General features: G+C 38.8%; 1 long non-coding RNA gene across 1 annotated transcript in view; it reads right to left on the bottom strand.

Moving 5' to 3' along the window:
* The window catches only part of LOC137427961 (uncharacterized), a 34995-nt gene extending 20238 nt beyond the window's left edge, over positions 1 to 14757 (bottom strand). Inside the window, exon 1 of the long non-coding RNA XR_010984615.2 lies at positions 14618 to 14757. This is a non-coding gene — a long non-coding RNA (uncharacterized LOC137427961). The remainder of the gene's footprint in view (positions 1 to 14617) is intronic.
* Positions 14758 to 14783: the final 26 nt, after the last annotated feature.

Genomic DNA, 14783 nt, shown 5'->3' with positions numbered 1-14783 from the left:
GGTCACGGAGCCGTGGTCGGTCCGCCAACAGCGCCACCTCTCCACCGTGTCACAGTTTACCACGGACATCCGGCACGTCGCCGGCAAAAACAACGCCATGGCCGACTGTCTTTCTCGGGCCAGCGCGAACGCGGTCCACCTCGGCATGGACTTCGCGCTTATGGCGGCGGACCAAACCACCGACACCACGGTGCAAGCCCTCCCGGCGGCGGACACGGGCCTCCGCCTGGCCGACATCCCCTTCGCGGACACTGTCCTGCTCTGCAACGTCTCCCAAGGCCAGCCTCGCCCCATCGTGCCCGTTACCTGGCAACGCCGCATCTTCGCCTCCCTCCACGGCCTTTCCCACCCGGGCCGGAAAGCTTCCCAGAAGCTGGTGTCGGCGCGATTCGTCTGGCACGGCCTTCGACGGGACGTCCGCGATTGGACCAGCACCTGCACAGCCTGCCAACAGGCCAAGGTCCACCAACACACCCAGGCCCCGCTGGCACCTTTCACCGTGCCCGAACGACGTTTCGACCACGTCAACGTGGATCTGGTGGGCCCCCTCCCCCCATCACGGGGGTTCACACACCTGCTCACCATGGTGGACAGGACCACCAGGTGGCCGGAGGCCGTTCCCCTCATCTCCACCACCACCGCCGACATGGCGCAGGCTTTCATCGCCACCTGGGTCGCCCGCTTCGGCGCACCGGCGGACATCTCGTCAGACCGCGGACCGCAGTTCACCTCTGAGCTGTGGGGCGCGGTCGCCCGCAACCTGGGGGTCAAGCTCCACCGTACTACGGCCTACCACCCCCAAGCCAACGGGTTGTGCGAGCGATTCCACCGCTCCATGAAGGCCGCGCTCATGGCCGGCCTTCAAGACGGCGGTTGGGCCGACCGGCTGCCGTGGGTCCTTTTGGGCCTCCACACGGCCCCCAAGGAGGACCTCCGGGCATCCACCGCCGAGCTTGTCTACGGCCAGGCGCTACGCGTCCCGGGCGAATTCGTACCCGACGCTACCAGTCCCTGGTCCGCAGCTCACCAGCGCTCGGACCTCCAGGAGGCCGCCCGACGGTTTGCCCCCGTGCCAACATCCCACCACGGTGACCCCCTGTCCTACGTCCCCCCAGCGCTTCGCACAGCGGAGTACGTTTTGGTGCGTCATGACGCACATCGGGGGCCACTCCGGCCGCCGTACGACAGGCCCTTCCGGGTCCTGCGACGGGACGACAAGTCGTTCGTCATCGACATCGGCGGCAGGTCGGACCGGATTGCGGTGGACCGCCTCAAGCCGGCGCACGTGGACATCGACCAACCGCCATGGTTGGCCCTTCCGCCGCGGCGAGGCCGCCCCCCATCCACGGTGCCCCCCACTCGACCGCCCACCACCACACCGGACCCACCCCCACGACCCGCCAGGGGTCACTTCGGCCGGGTCATCAGGACCCCCCTCAAATTGACCCTGCCGGTGCAAGTCGATTCTGGGGGGACGTGTGTAGCGGCTACCGCTGGGTTTACTCAATCGCCTTGCACCTACCGAGGACGCGGAGCGATCATCATGCCGGGCTCGGCCGGGACGCCCGGGCATGCCCTGGCACACCCGGCCACGCCCGCTCTCGACTTGCCAGGCCGCGTCCGGGACGCCCGGGCATGCCCGGGCATGCCCGCCCTCGACTTGCCAGGCCGCGGCCAGGACGCCCGGCCACGCCCCCTCTCGCCTTTCCCGGGCAAACGCTCCAGGATAATGTGTGTATATATATTGCTGCCCGATAAACGGGCTTTTCAGAGTTCCCGAGTTGTTTTGTGACAATAAAGAAACTCGGACGAATTCCAGCTTTTTGTCGCGTCAATTCTTCCGATTGACGTGGGAGCACAGCTCCTACAACCTCGTTTTATTCCAAATATGAACGGAATTATACAAACTGTTCAAATGACCATGTGCCGATACAAATGGCACCAAAGGAATTATTTTGACTTCAATCTAAATATAATCCTGGTGTTCCATTTTTTTTATTTCAAGTTGGTAATTGAACCTAGCGAGTGTGCAATTTGCATGTCATGGTAATTATCGCCCAATTATAGTCTTTAACAGGTTATCTCATGTTCTATTCCGGGTAAATGGTCATGTTAATGTTCACTTTTGTATAAAACGCTTTTGTTCCATTCTCCTCCAAACCTGTGATGATGAAGCCATCACGTGGTGTGACAGAACCCTATAAGTGGGTTATATTGTATTTTCGGGACACTGTGACTTCATTTTCACAATTTCTTTTTCTTAACAAGATCGAGGTTCATGAAAAAGCGAGATGGTGTTAGGGATGAGCTTGGAGTGGCGAAATTGTCAGACACATTAAACGACGGTCCTGTGATTTTTCCCGGTGTACGGGGTTCGATGTCCGTTGGCTTGCCAGTTGGCTTGTCCGGAAGGTAACAAACATTAATATCAGTGAGTGGTTCGAATGAGCTTTACATATTAGATATATACACGAATGGAACCCCCTAACTTGAGGAGACAGCAGGGTATAGATCGAGTCCCATCACGACACTTGCTGCACGACTTGTCTGCCACACGAACACATTGTCTATGCCCTACTGGTCACCAGTTAGGAGATTTGCAGTCAGGAATTAGAAACTAAACGAAAGGAGCACACTGACCCTAGATGTGGCATGATGTGACGTCAGTGTCATGTCACATCTAACAACGAGGATCAGTTGCTCCTTTGGTGATACATATGTATCATCTATGTATAGTTTAGTACTTTAGTATATATATATATATTTCTGATTCTAATTGTGCTATAGATATAAGCAGTACTCCATTGTGCTATAGATAAACACCTTTTGTAGGTTTGAGTAATTCTGATTTTTGAGTTATTCTGATTTTTGAGTAATTCTGATTTTTGAGTAATTCTGATTTTTGAGTAATTCTGATTTTTGAGTAATTCTGATTTTTGAAGAATTCAGATTTTTGAGTAATTTGTATTTTTGAATAATTCAGATTTTTGAGTTATTCTGATTTTTGAATAATTCAGATTTTTGAGTTATTCTGATTTTTGAAGAATTCGATTTTTGAGTAATTCTGATTTTTTAGTTATTCTGATTTTTGAATAATTCAGATTTTTGAGTTATTCTGATTTTTGAAGAATCCCGATTTTTGAGTAATTCTGATTTTTTAGTTATTCTGATTTTTGAATAATTCAGATTTTTGAGTTATTCTGATTTTTGAATAATTCTGATTTTTGAGTAATTCTGATTTTTGAGTAATTCAGATTTTTGAGTTATTCTGATTTTTGAAGAATTCCGATTTTTGAGTAATTCTGATTTTTGAATAATTCAGATTTTTGAGTTATTCTGATTTTTGAAGAATTCCGATTTTTGAATAATTCTGATTTTTTAGTTATTCTGATTTTTGAATAATTCAGATTTTTGAGTTATTCTGATTTTTGAATAATTCTGATTTTTGAGTAATTCTGATTTTTGAGTAATTCAGATTTTTGAGTTATTCTGATTTTTGAAGAATTCCGATTTTTGAGTAATTCTGATTTTTTAGTTATTCTGATTTTTGAATAATTCAGATTTTTGAGTTATTCTGATTTTTGAATAATTCTGATTTTTGAGTAATTCTGATTTTTGAGTAATTCAGATTTTTGAATAATTCTGATTTTTGAGTAATTCGTATTTTTGAATAATTCTGATTTTTGAGTTATTCTGATTTTTGAATAATTCTGATTTTTGAGTAATTCTGATTTTTGAGTAATTCTGATTTTTGAGTAATTCTGATTTTTGAAGAATTCAGATTTTTGAGTAATTCGTATTTTTGAATAATTCAGATTTTTGAGTTATTCCGATTTTTGAATAATTCAGATTTTTGAGTTATTCTGACTTTTGAATAATTCAGATTTTTGAGTTATTCTGATTTTTGAAGAATTCCGATTTTTGAGTAATTCTGATTTTTTAGTTATTCTGATTTTTGAATAATTCAGATTTTTGAGTAATTCAGATTTTTTTGGAGTTATTCTGATTTTTGAATAATTCAGATTTTTGAGTAATTCAGATTTTTGAGTTATTCTGATTTTGTAAGAATTCAAATTTTTGAATAATTCACATTTTTTGGAGTTATTCTGATTTTTGAATAATTCAGATTTTTGAGTAATTCAGATTTTTGAGTTATTCTGATTTTGTAAGAATTCAAATTTTTGAATAATTCACATTTTTTGGAGTTATTCTGATTTTTGAATAATTCAGATTTTTGAGTAATTCAGATTTTTGAGTTATTCTGATTTTGTAAGAATTCAAATTTTTGAATAATTCCGATTTTTTGGAGTTATTAAGATTTTTGAATAATTCAGATTTTTGAGTTATTCTGATTTTTGAATAATTCAGATTTTTGAGTTATTCTGATTTTTGAAGAATTCCGATTTTTGAGTAATTCTGATTTTTTAGTTATTCTGATTTTTGAGTTATTCTGATTTTTGAGTTATTCTGATTTTTGAAGAATTCCGATTTTTGAGTAATTCTGATTTTTTAGTTATTCTGATTTTTGAATAATTCAGATTTTTGAGTTATTCTGATTTTTGAATAATTCAGATTTTTGAGTTATTCTGATTTTTGAAGAATTCCGATTTTTGAGTTATTCTGATTTTTGAAGAATTCGATTTTTGAGTAATTCTGATTTTTTAGTTATTCTGATTTTTGAATAATTCAGATTTTTGAGTTATTCTGATTTTTGAAGAATCCCGATTTTTGAGTAATTCTGATTTTTTAGTTATTCTGATTTTTGAATAATTCAGATTTTTGAGTTATTCTGATTTTTGAATAATTCTGATTTTTGAGTAATTCTGATTTTTGAGTAATTCAGATTTTTGAGTTATTCTGATTTTTGAAGAATTCCGATTTTTGAGTAATTCTGATTTTTGAATAATTCAGATTTTTGAGTTATTCTGATTTTTGAAGAATTCCGATTTTTGAATAATTCTGATTTTTTAGTTATTCTGATTTTTGAATAATTCAGATTTTTGAGTTATTCTGATTTTTGAATAATTCTGATTTTTGAGTAATTCTGATTTTTGAGTAATTCAGATTTTTGAGTTATTCTGATTTTTGAAGAATTCCGATTTTTGAGTAATTCTGATTTTTTAGTTATTCTGATTTTTGAATAATTCAGATTTTTGAGTTATTCTGATTTTTGAATAATTCTGATTTTTGAGTAATTCTGATTTTTGAGTAATTCAGATTTTTGAATAATTCTGATTTTTGAGTAATTCGTATTTTTGAATAATTCTGATTTTTGAGTTATTCTGATTTTTGAATAATTCTGATTTTTGAGTAATTCTGATTTTTGAGTAATTCTGATTTTTGAGTAATTCTGATTTTTGAAGAATTCAGATTTTTGAGTAATTCGTATTTTTGAATAATTCAGATTTTTGAGTTATTCCGATTTTTGAATAATTCAGATTTTTGAGTTATTCTGACTTTTGAATAATTCAGATTTTTGAGTTATTCTGATTTTTGAAGAATTCCGATTTTTGAGTAATTCTGATTTTTTAGTTATTCTGATTTTTGAATAATTCAGATTTTTGAGTAATTCAGATTTTTTTGGAGTTATTCTGATTTTTGAATAATTCAGATTTTTGAGTAATTCAGATTTTTGAGTTATTCTGATTTTGTAAGAATTCAAATTTTTGAATAATTCACATTTTTTGGAGTTATTCTGATTTTTGAATAATTCAGATTTTTGAGTAATTCAGATTTTTGAGTTATTCTGATTTTGTAAGAATTCAAATTTTTGAATAATTCACATTTTTTGGAGTTATTCTGATTTTTGAATAATTCAGATTTTTGAGTAATTCAGATTTTTGAGTTATTCTGATTTTGTAAGAATTCAAATTTTTGAATAATTCCGATTTTTTGGAGTTATTAAGATTTTTGAATAATTCAGATTTTTGAGTTATTCTGATTTTTGAATAATTCAGATTTTTGAGTTATTCTGATTTTTGAAGAATTCCGATTTTTGAGTAATTCTGATTTTTTAGTTATTCTGATTTTTGAGTTATTCTGATTTTTGAGTTATTCTGATTTTTGAAGAATTCCGATTTTTGAGTAATTCTGATTTTTTAGTTATTCTGATTTTTGAATAATTCAGATTTTTGAGTTATTCTGATTTTTGAATAATTCAGATTTTTGAGTTATTCTGATTTTTGAAGAATTCCGATTTTTGAGTAATTCTGATTTTTGAGTTATTCTGATTTTTGAATAATTCAGATTTTTGAGTTATTCTGATTTTTGAAGAATTCAGATTTTTGAGTAATTCAGATTTTTGAGTTATTCTGATTTTTGAATAATTCAGATTTTTGAGTAATTCAGATTTTTGAGTTATTCTGATTTTATAAGAATTCAGATTTTTGAAGAATTCAGATTTTTGAGTTATTCTGATTTTTGAATAATTCAGATTTTTGGAGTTATTAAGATTTTTGAAGAATTCAGATTTTTGAGTTATTCTGATTTTTGAAGAATTCAGATTTTTGAGTTATTCAGATTTTTGAAGAATTCAGATTTTTGAGTTATTAAGATTTTTGAAGAATTCAGATTTTTGAGTTATTAAGATTTTTGAAGAATTCAGATTTTTTAGTTATTCTGATTTTTGAAGAATTCAGATTTTTGAGTTATTAAGATTTTTGAATAATTCAGATTTTTGAGTTATTAAGATTTTTGAAGAATTCAGATTTTTGAGTTATTCAGATTTTTGAAGAATTCAGATTTTTGGAGTTATTAAGATTTTTGAATAATTCAGATTTTTGAGTTATTCTGATTTTTGAAGAATTCAGATTTTTGGAGTAATTCAGATTTTTTAGTTATTCTGTTTTTTGAGTAATTCTGCTATTTGAGTAATTCTGATTTTTGAGTAATTCAGATTTTTGAAGAATTAATATTTTTGAGTAATTCTGATTTATTAATTTTTTTGTAATTATGATTTTTGAGCAATTCCGATTTTTGAGTAATTCGGATTTTTCAGAAATTACTTGCCATGACGGAGGATGCCCAGTTCATGGCTGGCTTTTGTAGCTTTACTATACACTGCCTAAATAACCATAAAACTATCCGATGAAGGCCGCAGTTTGAGGTTTTTTTAAAGAAACCGAACAGAAAGAGTTCTTCAAAATATTTCATTGAATGTGTGACATCATATCATATCATATCATGTATCATATCATCATATCATAGGTGTTTAAAACGGGACTAGCATGGACCATATATGGTCGTTTACAGGTTTAAAATAAATACTTCAGTTCCTCCTTGTAAAAAAACACTGAGTGCACCGATGACGTCATCTTGTATATGCAGTTGTCTACAGATATACTGCAAAGCACCAGTGACGTCATATCTGGCAAATTAATTAAACAAAAAATAATTTGTGTGATTCGGAAATATCTTTAAATAAATAAATAAATAAATAACTTTCTTCCATGATGCAAAGCATCGGGAGGGCTGCCAGTGTATGGAGGGAAGGAAATGAGCATGTTGAATGTCTGAGGTGGATTCCTGGGATGCTGTTGAGGCGATTCTCGCAGCAGTCCAGCTTGTCTCCACTCTCCATCGAGAGAAGACATTCCAGGAGACCGAGTTAAACTTGTTCAGCGAGAAGAGAATGCACTCAACCCCCTGCTGCTCCCCCTCACCCCTTCCACCCCCCATGTTTTCACTCCCTTTATGACCTCATCCATCCATTTATAGCCCCGTTCTTCCCCCACACTACATAATATACTATATTAAGGCTTTCGCCATAAAAATAGCGAATAAATGTGGAATGTTTCATTGCAATCAGAACCAAATGATGGTGAAAGTTCGAGGAGAGGGATAAACAAACAGACAGTTTGAATGATGAATGGGCGGTGTATGTATGTTGGAGGAGTGGTGGTTGTGTAAACTCCAGTGAAATCGCCCCTCCCCCTCCTCACCCAACCCTCCACTCGTATTTACAGAACGATCTCTCGTGGAGACAAACAAAGCAGAGAGAAGAAAAAAAGCCTCCCCTCGGGCCACGTAATTAGCAGAACCACCGGAGGTGTCACATGGTTGGCACAACATGGTGCTGGGTATACAAGTTGGTGGAAATAAAAAACACATTTCAATGCACATCGTCACGTGACGCTTGTTACAAGATTTTTCATTTGGAAAAGGTGGGAATTTTGGACTTGGGGTCGAAGATTAGGGAGTTGTACCGAACAAGGCAATGATGAATGTCATGGAGTTATAATAAGGAGACAAATCTTGGGATGTTAAAATAAGGGTAACTAGAACGGGCACTCGGTAGAGCGCATACCTTCGCCGCAGCTACTGTTCTGTACTTGGCATGGGAGTGTAGGGAACAGAACAGTGAACAGTTTGGTGCTGATTTCATGCAAATCGGATAAGAATTGACCGAGTTATTACAAAAAACAAAGTTATTGACCTTGACCTTGACCTTTGACCCGATTGCTCCCAAAATCTAATCAAATGTGTCCCGTATAATAACCAATCATCCCACCAAATTTCATGCAATTCGGTTGAATACTTTTTGAGTTATGCGAATAACATACACACACACAGACATACAAATAAATACACAGCGATCAAAACATAACCTTCCGCTTTTGCGAAGGTAACAAGAAAGAGCAATCAGAGATTGCAGACCCTCGCCAGGATGTGTTTCCAGTGGTTTTTAAGGCTTTTGTGTTATAAAACAAGTATGGCGGCCGAACCACGTGATCGATGACGTCATAATTATTCTTTTTTTCTCCACCAATTTATCCCTACATGACGCTCAAGAAATTTCATCTTGATCGGATGAAGTTTTGTACTTGTCGAATTATGACGTCATCATCGAGGCACCTATGACATCATCATTGACATATTTTATTCCCCATGGAGAGTTCTTTACAATGAGACACGTCTCAATTTTTTCTATGCGGCGCTTTACGAGATATAGAGGTGCAAAGTTTTTCTGCTTTTCCAAGATGGCGCCCAAACCACGTGACCTACAACGTCATAATTATCATCACAAAATCCTACAGGTAGAGTTGCACCTATGGTGGAAATTTCCTGTCAATCGGACCAACGGATGCCGAGAAAATATAATTTATTCTGTGCGGACAAACAGACAGACAGACAGACAAGCGGACCCTCTCCTCCTGCGAGGGGAACGAGTGAGTGCTGTTTGAATGATGGTAAAGAGTGTAAGCTCTGTCTCAATATTAATGGTAAAGAGTGTGAGTTCTGTTTGAATATTAATGGTAAGGAGTGTGAGCTCTGTTTCACTATTAGTGGTAAGGAGTGTGAGTTCTGTTTGAATATTCATTGTAAGGAGTGTGAGCTATGTTTGTATATTAATGGTAAGGAGTGTGAGCTCTGTTTCACTATTAGTGGTAAGGAGTGTGAGTTCGGTTTGCATATTCATTGTAAGGAGTGTGAGCTATGTTTGAATATTAATGGTAAGGATTGTGAGTGCTTTTTGAATGTTTATTGTAAGGAGTGTGAGTGTTGTTTAAATATTAATTGTAAGGAGTGTGAGTGCTGTTTGAATAGTAATGTGCTGTTTGAAGAGGGGATGTTTGAAGAGGGGATTCTTGAAAATCCTCTATCTCTTTGCTGACGACTCTACTCTCTGTCGCTCCATTCCTCATCCCTCAGATCGGCAGTCTGCAGCCTCCTCACTCTCTGCAGACCTGGACAAAATCACAGACTGGTCAAACAAGTGGAACATGTCTTTCAATCCTGACAAATCTCACACTCTTACGATGTCTCTCCGAAAGGACCGACTTGACAACCCTCCCATCTACTTTCTCAACAATCCTCTCCAAGAAGTTCTGTCGCTCAAGCTTTTGGGTCTCACTATCTGCCATGATCTTTCCTGGGAAAACCACATTTCAAATCTGGCCTCCAAAGCCAGTCGCCGACTGGGCATCCTCCGTCGTGCGAAGTCCTTCCTAGGCACACCTGAGCTCCTCACCACATACAAGGCTTTCATCCGCAGCTCAATGGAATACTGTTCTCCCCTCTGGGCTGGTGCTCCTGCCTCACACCTTGCTCGGCTTCACGCTGTTGAGGCCAAAGCGTTCAGAATCATTGGAATCTCCTGCGATGTAGTCAACACCAAGGGCCTTTCACTCACTCACCGCAGGCAGGTTGGTGGTCTTTCTGTCTTCAACCGACTCCTCTCCGGCCTTGCTCCCCCAGCTCTCTCTGTGCTCTGTCCCCCCAATATTCCTTCAGGTCGCACAAGATCTGCCTGCAACCCTCTTATGGTTAAACTGCCAAAGTCTAGGCTCTCTGCTCACCTTCACTCTTTCATTCCTCTTTTCTCCCGCCTCTGGAACAAACTCCCTCACTCCCTTCAATCCCACTCCTCCCTCCAGGTCTTTAAAACAGCTGTTCACCACCATCTCTTATCTTCCGCCATCCAAAACCTTGATCTTTTCTACCCCCGGTAATTCACCCCAGAGTCCTTGCAGTGTTCATATGTTTTATTCCTCTCCCACCTCCCCCCAAGTCCTCCCGTTGTCCCTGCTCTCAAATGTTGTGTTTGTGTCCTTCCCCCTCTTCCCCCTCTCTTTTGTGTCCTTCCCCCTCTCTCCCCATCTTGTCTGCCGCTCCCCTTGTTTTTTGTGTTTTGTGTGTCGGTTTGTCTTTTTGTGTGATTAATGTTAGCTCTTTCACGAGCCTCGATCTTGTATACAAAAAAAAAAAAAAAAAAAAATGGTAAGGAGTGTGAGTGTTGTTTGAATATTAATGGTAAGGAGTGTGAGTGCTTTTTGAATATTAATTGTAAGGAGTGAGTTATGTTTGAATATTAATTGTAAGGAGTGTGAGTTCTGTTTGAATATTAATCGCAAGGAGTGTGAGTGCTGTTTGAATATTAATTGTAAGGAGTGCAAGTTCTGTTTGAATATTAATGGTAAGAATGTGAGCTCTGAATATTAATGGTAAAGAGTGTGAGCTCTGTCTGAATGATGGTAAGGAGTGTGAGTTCTGTCTCAATATTAATGGTAAAGAGTGTGAGTTCTGTTTGAATATTAATGGAAAGGAGTGTGAGCTCTGTTTCACTATTAGTGGTAAGGAGTGTGAGTTCGGTTTGCATATTCATTGTAAGGAGTGTGAGCTATGTTTGAATATTAATGGTAAGGATTGTGAGTGCTTTTTGAATGTTTATTGTAAGGAGTGCGAGTGTTGTTTAAATATTAATTGTAAGGAGTGTGAGTGCTGTTTGAATATTAATGGTAAGGAGTGTGAGTGCTTTTTGAATATTAATTGTAAGGAGTGAGTTATGTTTGAATATTAATTGCAAGGAGTGTGAGTTCTGTTTGAATATTAATGACAAGGAGTGTGAGTGCTTTTTGAATGTTTATTGTAAGGAGTGTGAGTGTTGTTTAAATATTAATTGTAAGGAGTGAGTGTTGTTTAAATATTAATTGTAAGGAGTGTGAGTGTTGTTTAAATATTAATTGTAAGGAGTGTGAGTGTTGTTTAAATATTAATTGTAAGGAGTGTGAGTGCTGTTTGAATATTAATTGTAAGGAGTGTGAGTGCTGTTTGAATATTAATGGTAAGGAGTGTGAGTGTTGTTTGAATATTAATGGTAAGGAGTGTGAGTGCTTTTTGAATATTAATTGTAAGGAGTGAGTTATGTTTGAATATTAATTGTAAGGAGTGTGAGTTCTGTTTGAATATTAATGGCAAGGAGTGTGAGTGCTGTTTGAATATTAATTGTAAGGAGTGCGAGTTCTGTTTGAATATTAATGGTAAGAATGTGAGCTCTAAATATTAATGGTAAAGAGTGTGAGCTCTGTCTGAATGGTGGTAAGGATTGTGAGTTCTGTTTGAATATTAATGGTGAGGAGTGTGAGCTCTGTCTGAATGATGGTAAGGATTGTGAGTTCTGTTTGAATATTAATGGTAAAGAGTGTGAGCTCTGTCTGAATGATGGTAAGGAGTGTGAGTTCTGTTTGAATATTAATGGTGAGGAGTGTGAGCTCTGTTTGAATATTATTGGTAAGAATGTGAGCTCTGAATATTAATGGTAAAGAGTGTGAGTTCTGTTTGAATATTAATGGTAAGGAGTGTGAGCTCTGTCTGAATGATGGTAAGGATTGTGAGTTCTGTTTGAATATTAATGTTGAGGAGTGTGAGCTCTGTCTGAATGATGGTAAGGATTGTGAGTTCTGTTTGAATATTAATGGTAAAGAGTGTGAGCTCTGTCTGAATGATGGTAAGGAGTGTGAGTTCTGCTTGAATATTAATGGTGAGGAGTGTGAGCTCTGTTTGAATATTAATGGTAAGGAGTGTGAGTGCTTTTTGAATATTAATTGTAAGGAGTGAGTTCTGTTTGAATATTAATTGTAAGGAGTGTGAGTGCTGTTTGAATATTAATGGTAAGGAGTGTGTGTTGTTTGAATATTAATGGTAAGGAGTGCGAGTGCTCTTTGAATATTAATTGTAAGGAGTGAGTTATGTTTGAATATTAATTGTAAGGAGTGTGAGTTCTGTTTGAATCTTAATGGCACGGAGTGTGAGTTCTGTTTGAATATTAATGGCACGGAGTGTGAGTTCTGTTTGAATATTAATGGTAAAGTGTGTGAGTGCTTTTTGAATATTAATTGTAAGGAGTGAGTTCTGTTTGAATATTAATTGTAAGGAGTGTGAGTTCTGTTTGAATATTAATTGTAAGGAGTGTGAGTTCTGTTTGAATATTAATGGCACGGAGTGTGAGTGCTGTTTGAATATTAATTGTAAGGAGTGCAAGTTCTGTTTGAATATTAATGGTAAGAATGTGAGCTCTGAATATTAATGGTAAAGAGTGTGAGCTCTGTCTGAATGATGGTAAGGAGTGTGAGTTCTGTTTGAATATTAATGGTGAGGAGTGTGAGCTCTGTTTGAATATTAATGGTAAGAATGTGAGCTCTGAATATTAATGGTAAAGAGTGTGAGCTCTGTCTGAATGATGGTAAGGAGTGTGAGCTCTGTTTGAATATTAATGGTAAAAATGTGAGCTCTGAATATTAATGGTAAATAGTGCGAGTTCTGTTTGAATATTAATGGTAAGGAGTGCGAGTTCTCATTGTGTGTTCTTGTTGGGCCTGGTAACGTCACCTGTGTTGTACCTGGTTATGTTACCGTGTTTTGGGGATTACGCCCGTTAAGTTAATCGTGGATCCACCAAGGATCATGACTTTATAGTCATGACCGTCAAATGTTTTGTCAAAAGTTTTGTCCGAAGTTGAAGAACTTTTTGAAAAGTTTTGTCCTAAGTTGGACTTTTTGAAAAGTTTTGTTCTAAGTTGAAGAACGTTTTCAAAAGTTTTGTCCGAAGTTGAACTTTTTCTAACGTTTTGTCCGAAGTTGAAGAGCTTTTTGAAAAGTTCTGTCCGAAGTTGAAGGACGTTTTCAAGTTTTTTCCGAAGTTGAACTTTTTCTAAAGTTTTGTCTGAAGTTGAAGAGCTTTTTGAAAAGTTCTGTCCGAAGTTGAAGACCGTTTTCAAAAGTTTTGTCTGAAGTTGAACTTTTTGAAATGTTTTTTCCGAAATTGAAGAGCTTTTTGAAAAGTTCTGTCCGAAGTTGAAGGACGTTTTCAAAAGTTTTGTCCGAAGTTGAACTTTTTCTAAAGTTTTGTGCGAAGTTGAAGAGCTTTTTGAAAAGTTTTGTCCTAAGTTGAAGAGCTTTTTGAAAAGTGCTGTCCGAAGTTGTAGCACGTTTTCAAAAGTTTTGTCCGAAGTTGAAGAGCTTTTGGAAAAGTTTTGTCCTAAGTTGAAGAGCTTTTGGAAAAGTGCTGTCCGAAGTTGAAGAGCTTTTTGAAAAGTGCTGTCCGAAGTTGTAGCACGTTTTCAAAAGTTTTGTCCGAAGTTGAACTTTTTCTAAAGTTTTTTCCGAAGTTGAACTTTTTCTAAAGTTTTTTCCGAAGTTGAACTTTTTCTAACGTTTTTTCCGAAGTTGAACTTTTTCCGAAGTTTTGTCCGAAGTTGAAGAACTTTTTGAGCGGGCATGAGATGCCCAGCCAGCGTGTTGTGCGTGCCAGCTGTTGCCTTTTCCCATACATACCCCAGTCAAGCCTCGGTCCCTCGGGGTTCATTGCGCTCGCCTCCCCGTCCATTCGTCGCCTTTATTGTGACAGAACCTGGTCCCGCCGACCGCTTCGACTCGGCCGCCCCAGCGCAACGGACGACGCAATGACACGTGACCTTCTGCGAAGCCACAAACAAGCGGGAAACGGCGACTCGATCAGTACGTCGATCCGTGCACCGGCAGACATGGCGACCTTGTTTGCCAAGCCGAATCCAAGTGTTTCATGTCAGCGTTTCGCGGGGTCGTGCGGGTCTCTGCACACAAGGCCGTGTGTACGTAAAAACGTAGCACGTGATGCATTCTCGACGCTCGTCCAATCCTGGCTCGGCTAATAAATTCCTCTTCGGGATTGCTCTATTTGCTGATCTCAGAATTGACCTGCTGCCCTTCATTTTGTTACATTTAAAACTCGATGTACAACCTCGTGCAAAGCGGTGGAAAACCATAATTCACTAAAATAATAATCATTATCAGAGAAATTGTAAGAAAATAAGTTTGGAGCATTTCAACTAAAATAAATAAATAAACTTTGTAAACACACCTGAAGCCACAAGCGCAAATCCATTGGTTTAAAGTAGGCGGCGTGGGCGTGGCGGGTTCCCGCTCGACCAATGGGCGGCCGGTGCGCTCCTGCCTCCGCGACTCTGGGCGAAGCAGCGGCAGCGCAGACAGAGTGAGAGAGAACGACGGGTGCGGACAGAGCACGG

This window comes from Myxine glutinosa, chromosome 5 (genome assembly GCF_964187855.1).
Source record: "Myxine glutinosa chromosome 5, kmMyxGlut1.1, whole genome shotgun sequence".
Lineage (NCBI taxonomy): Eukaryota > Metazoa > Chordata > Myxini > Myxiniformes > Myxinidae > Myxine > Myxine glutinosa.
The sequence above is the reverse complement of the archived record's forward strand: the minus strand, read 5'-3'. Positions and strand labels throughout refer to the sequence as shown.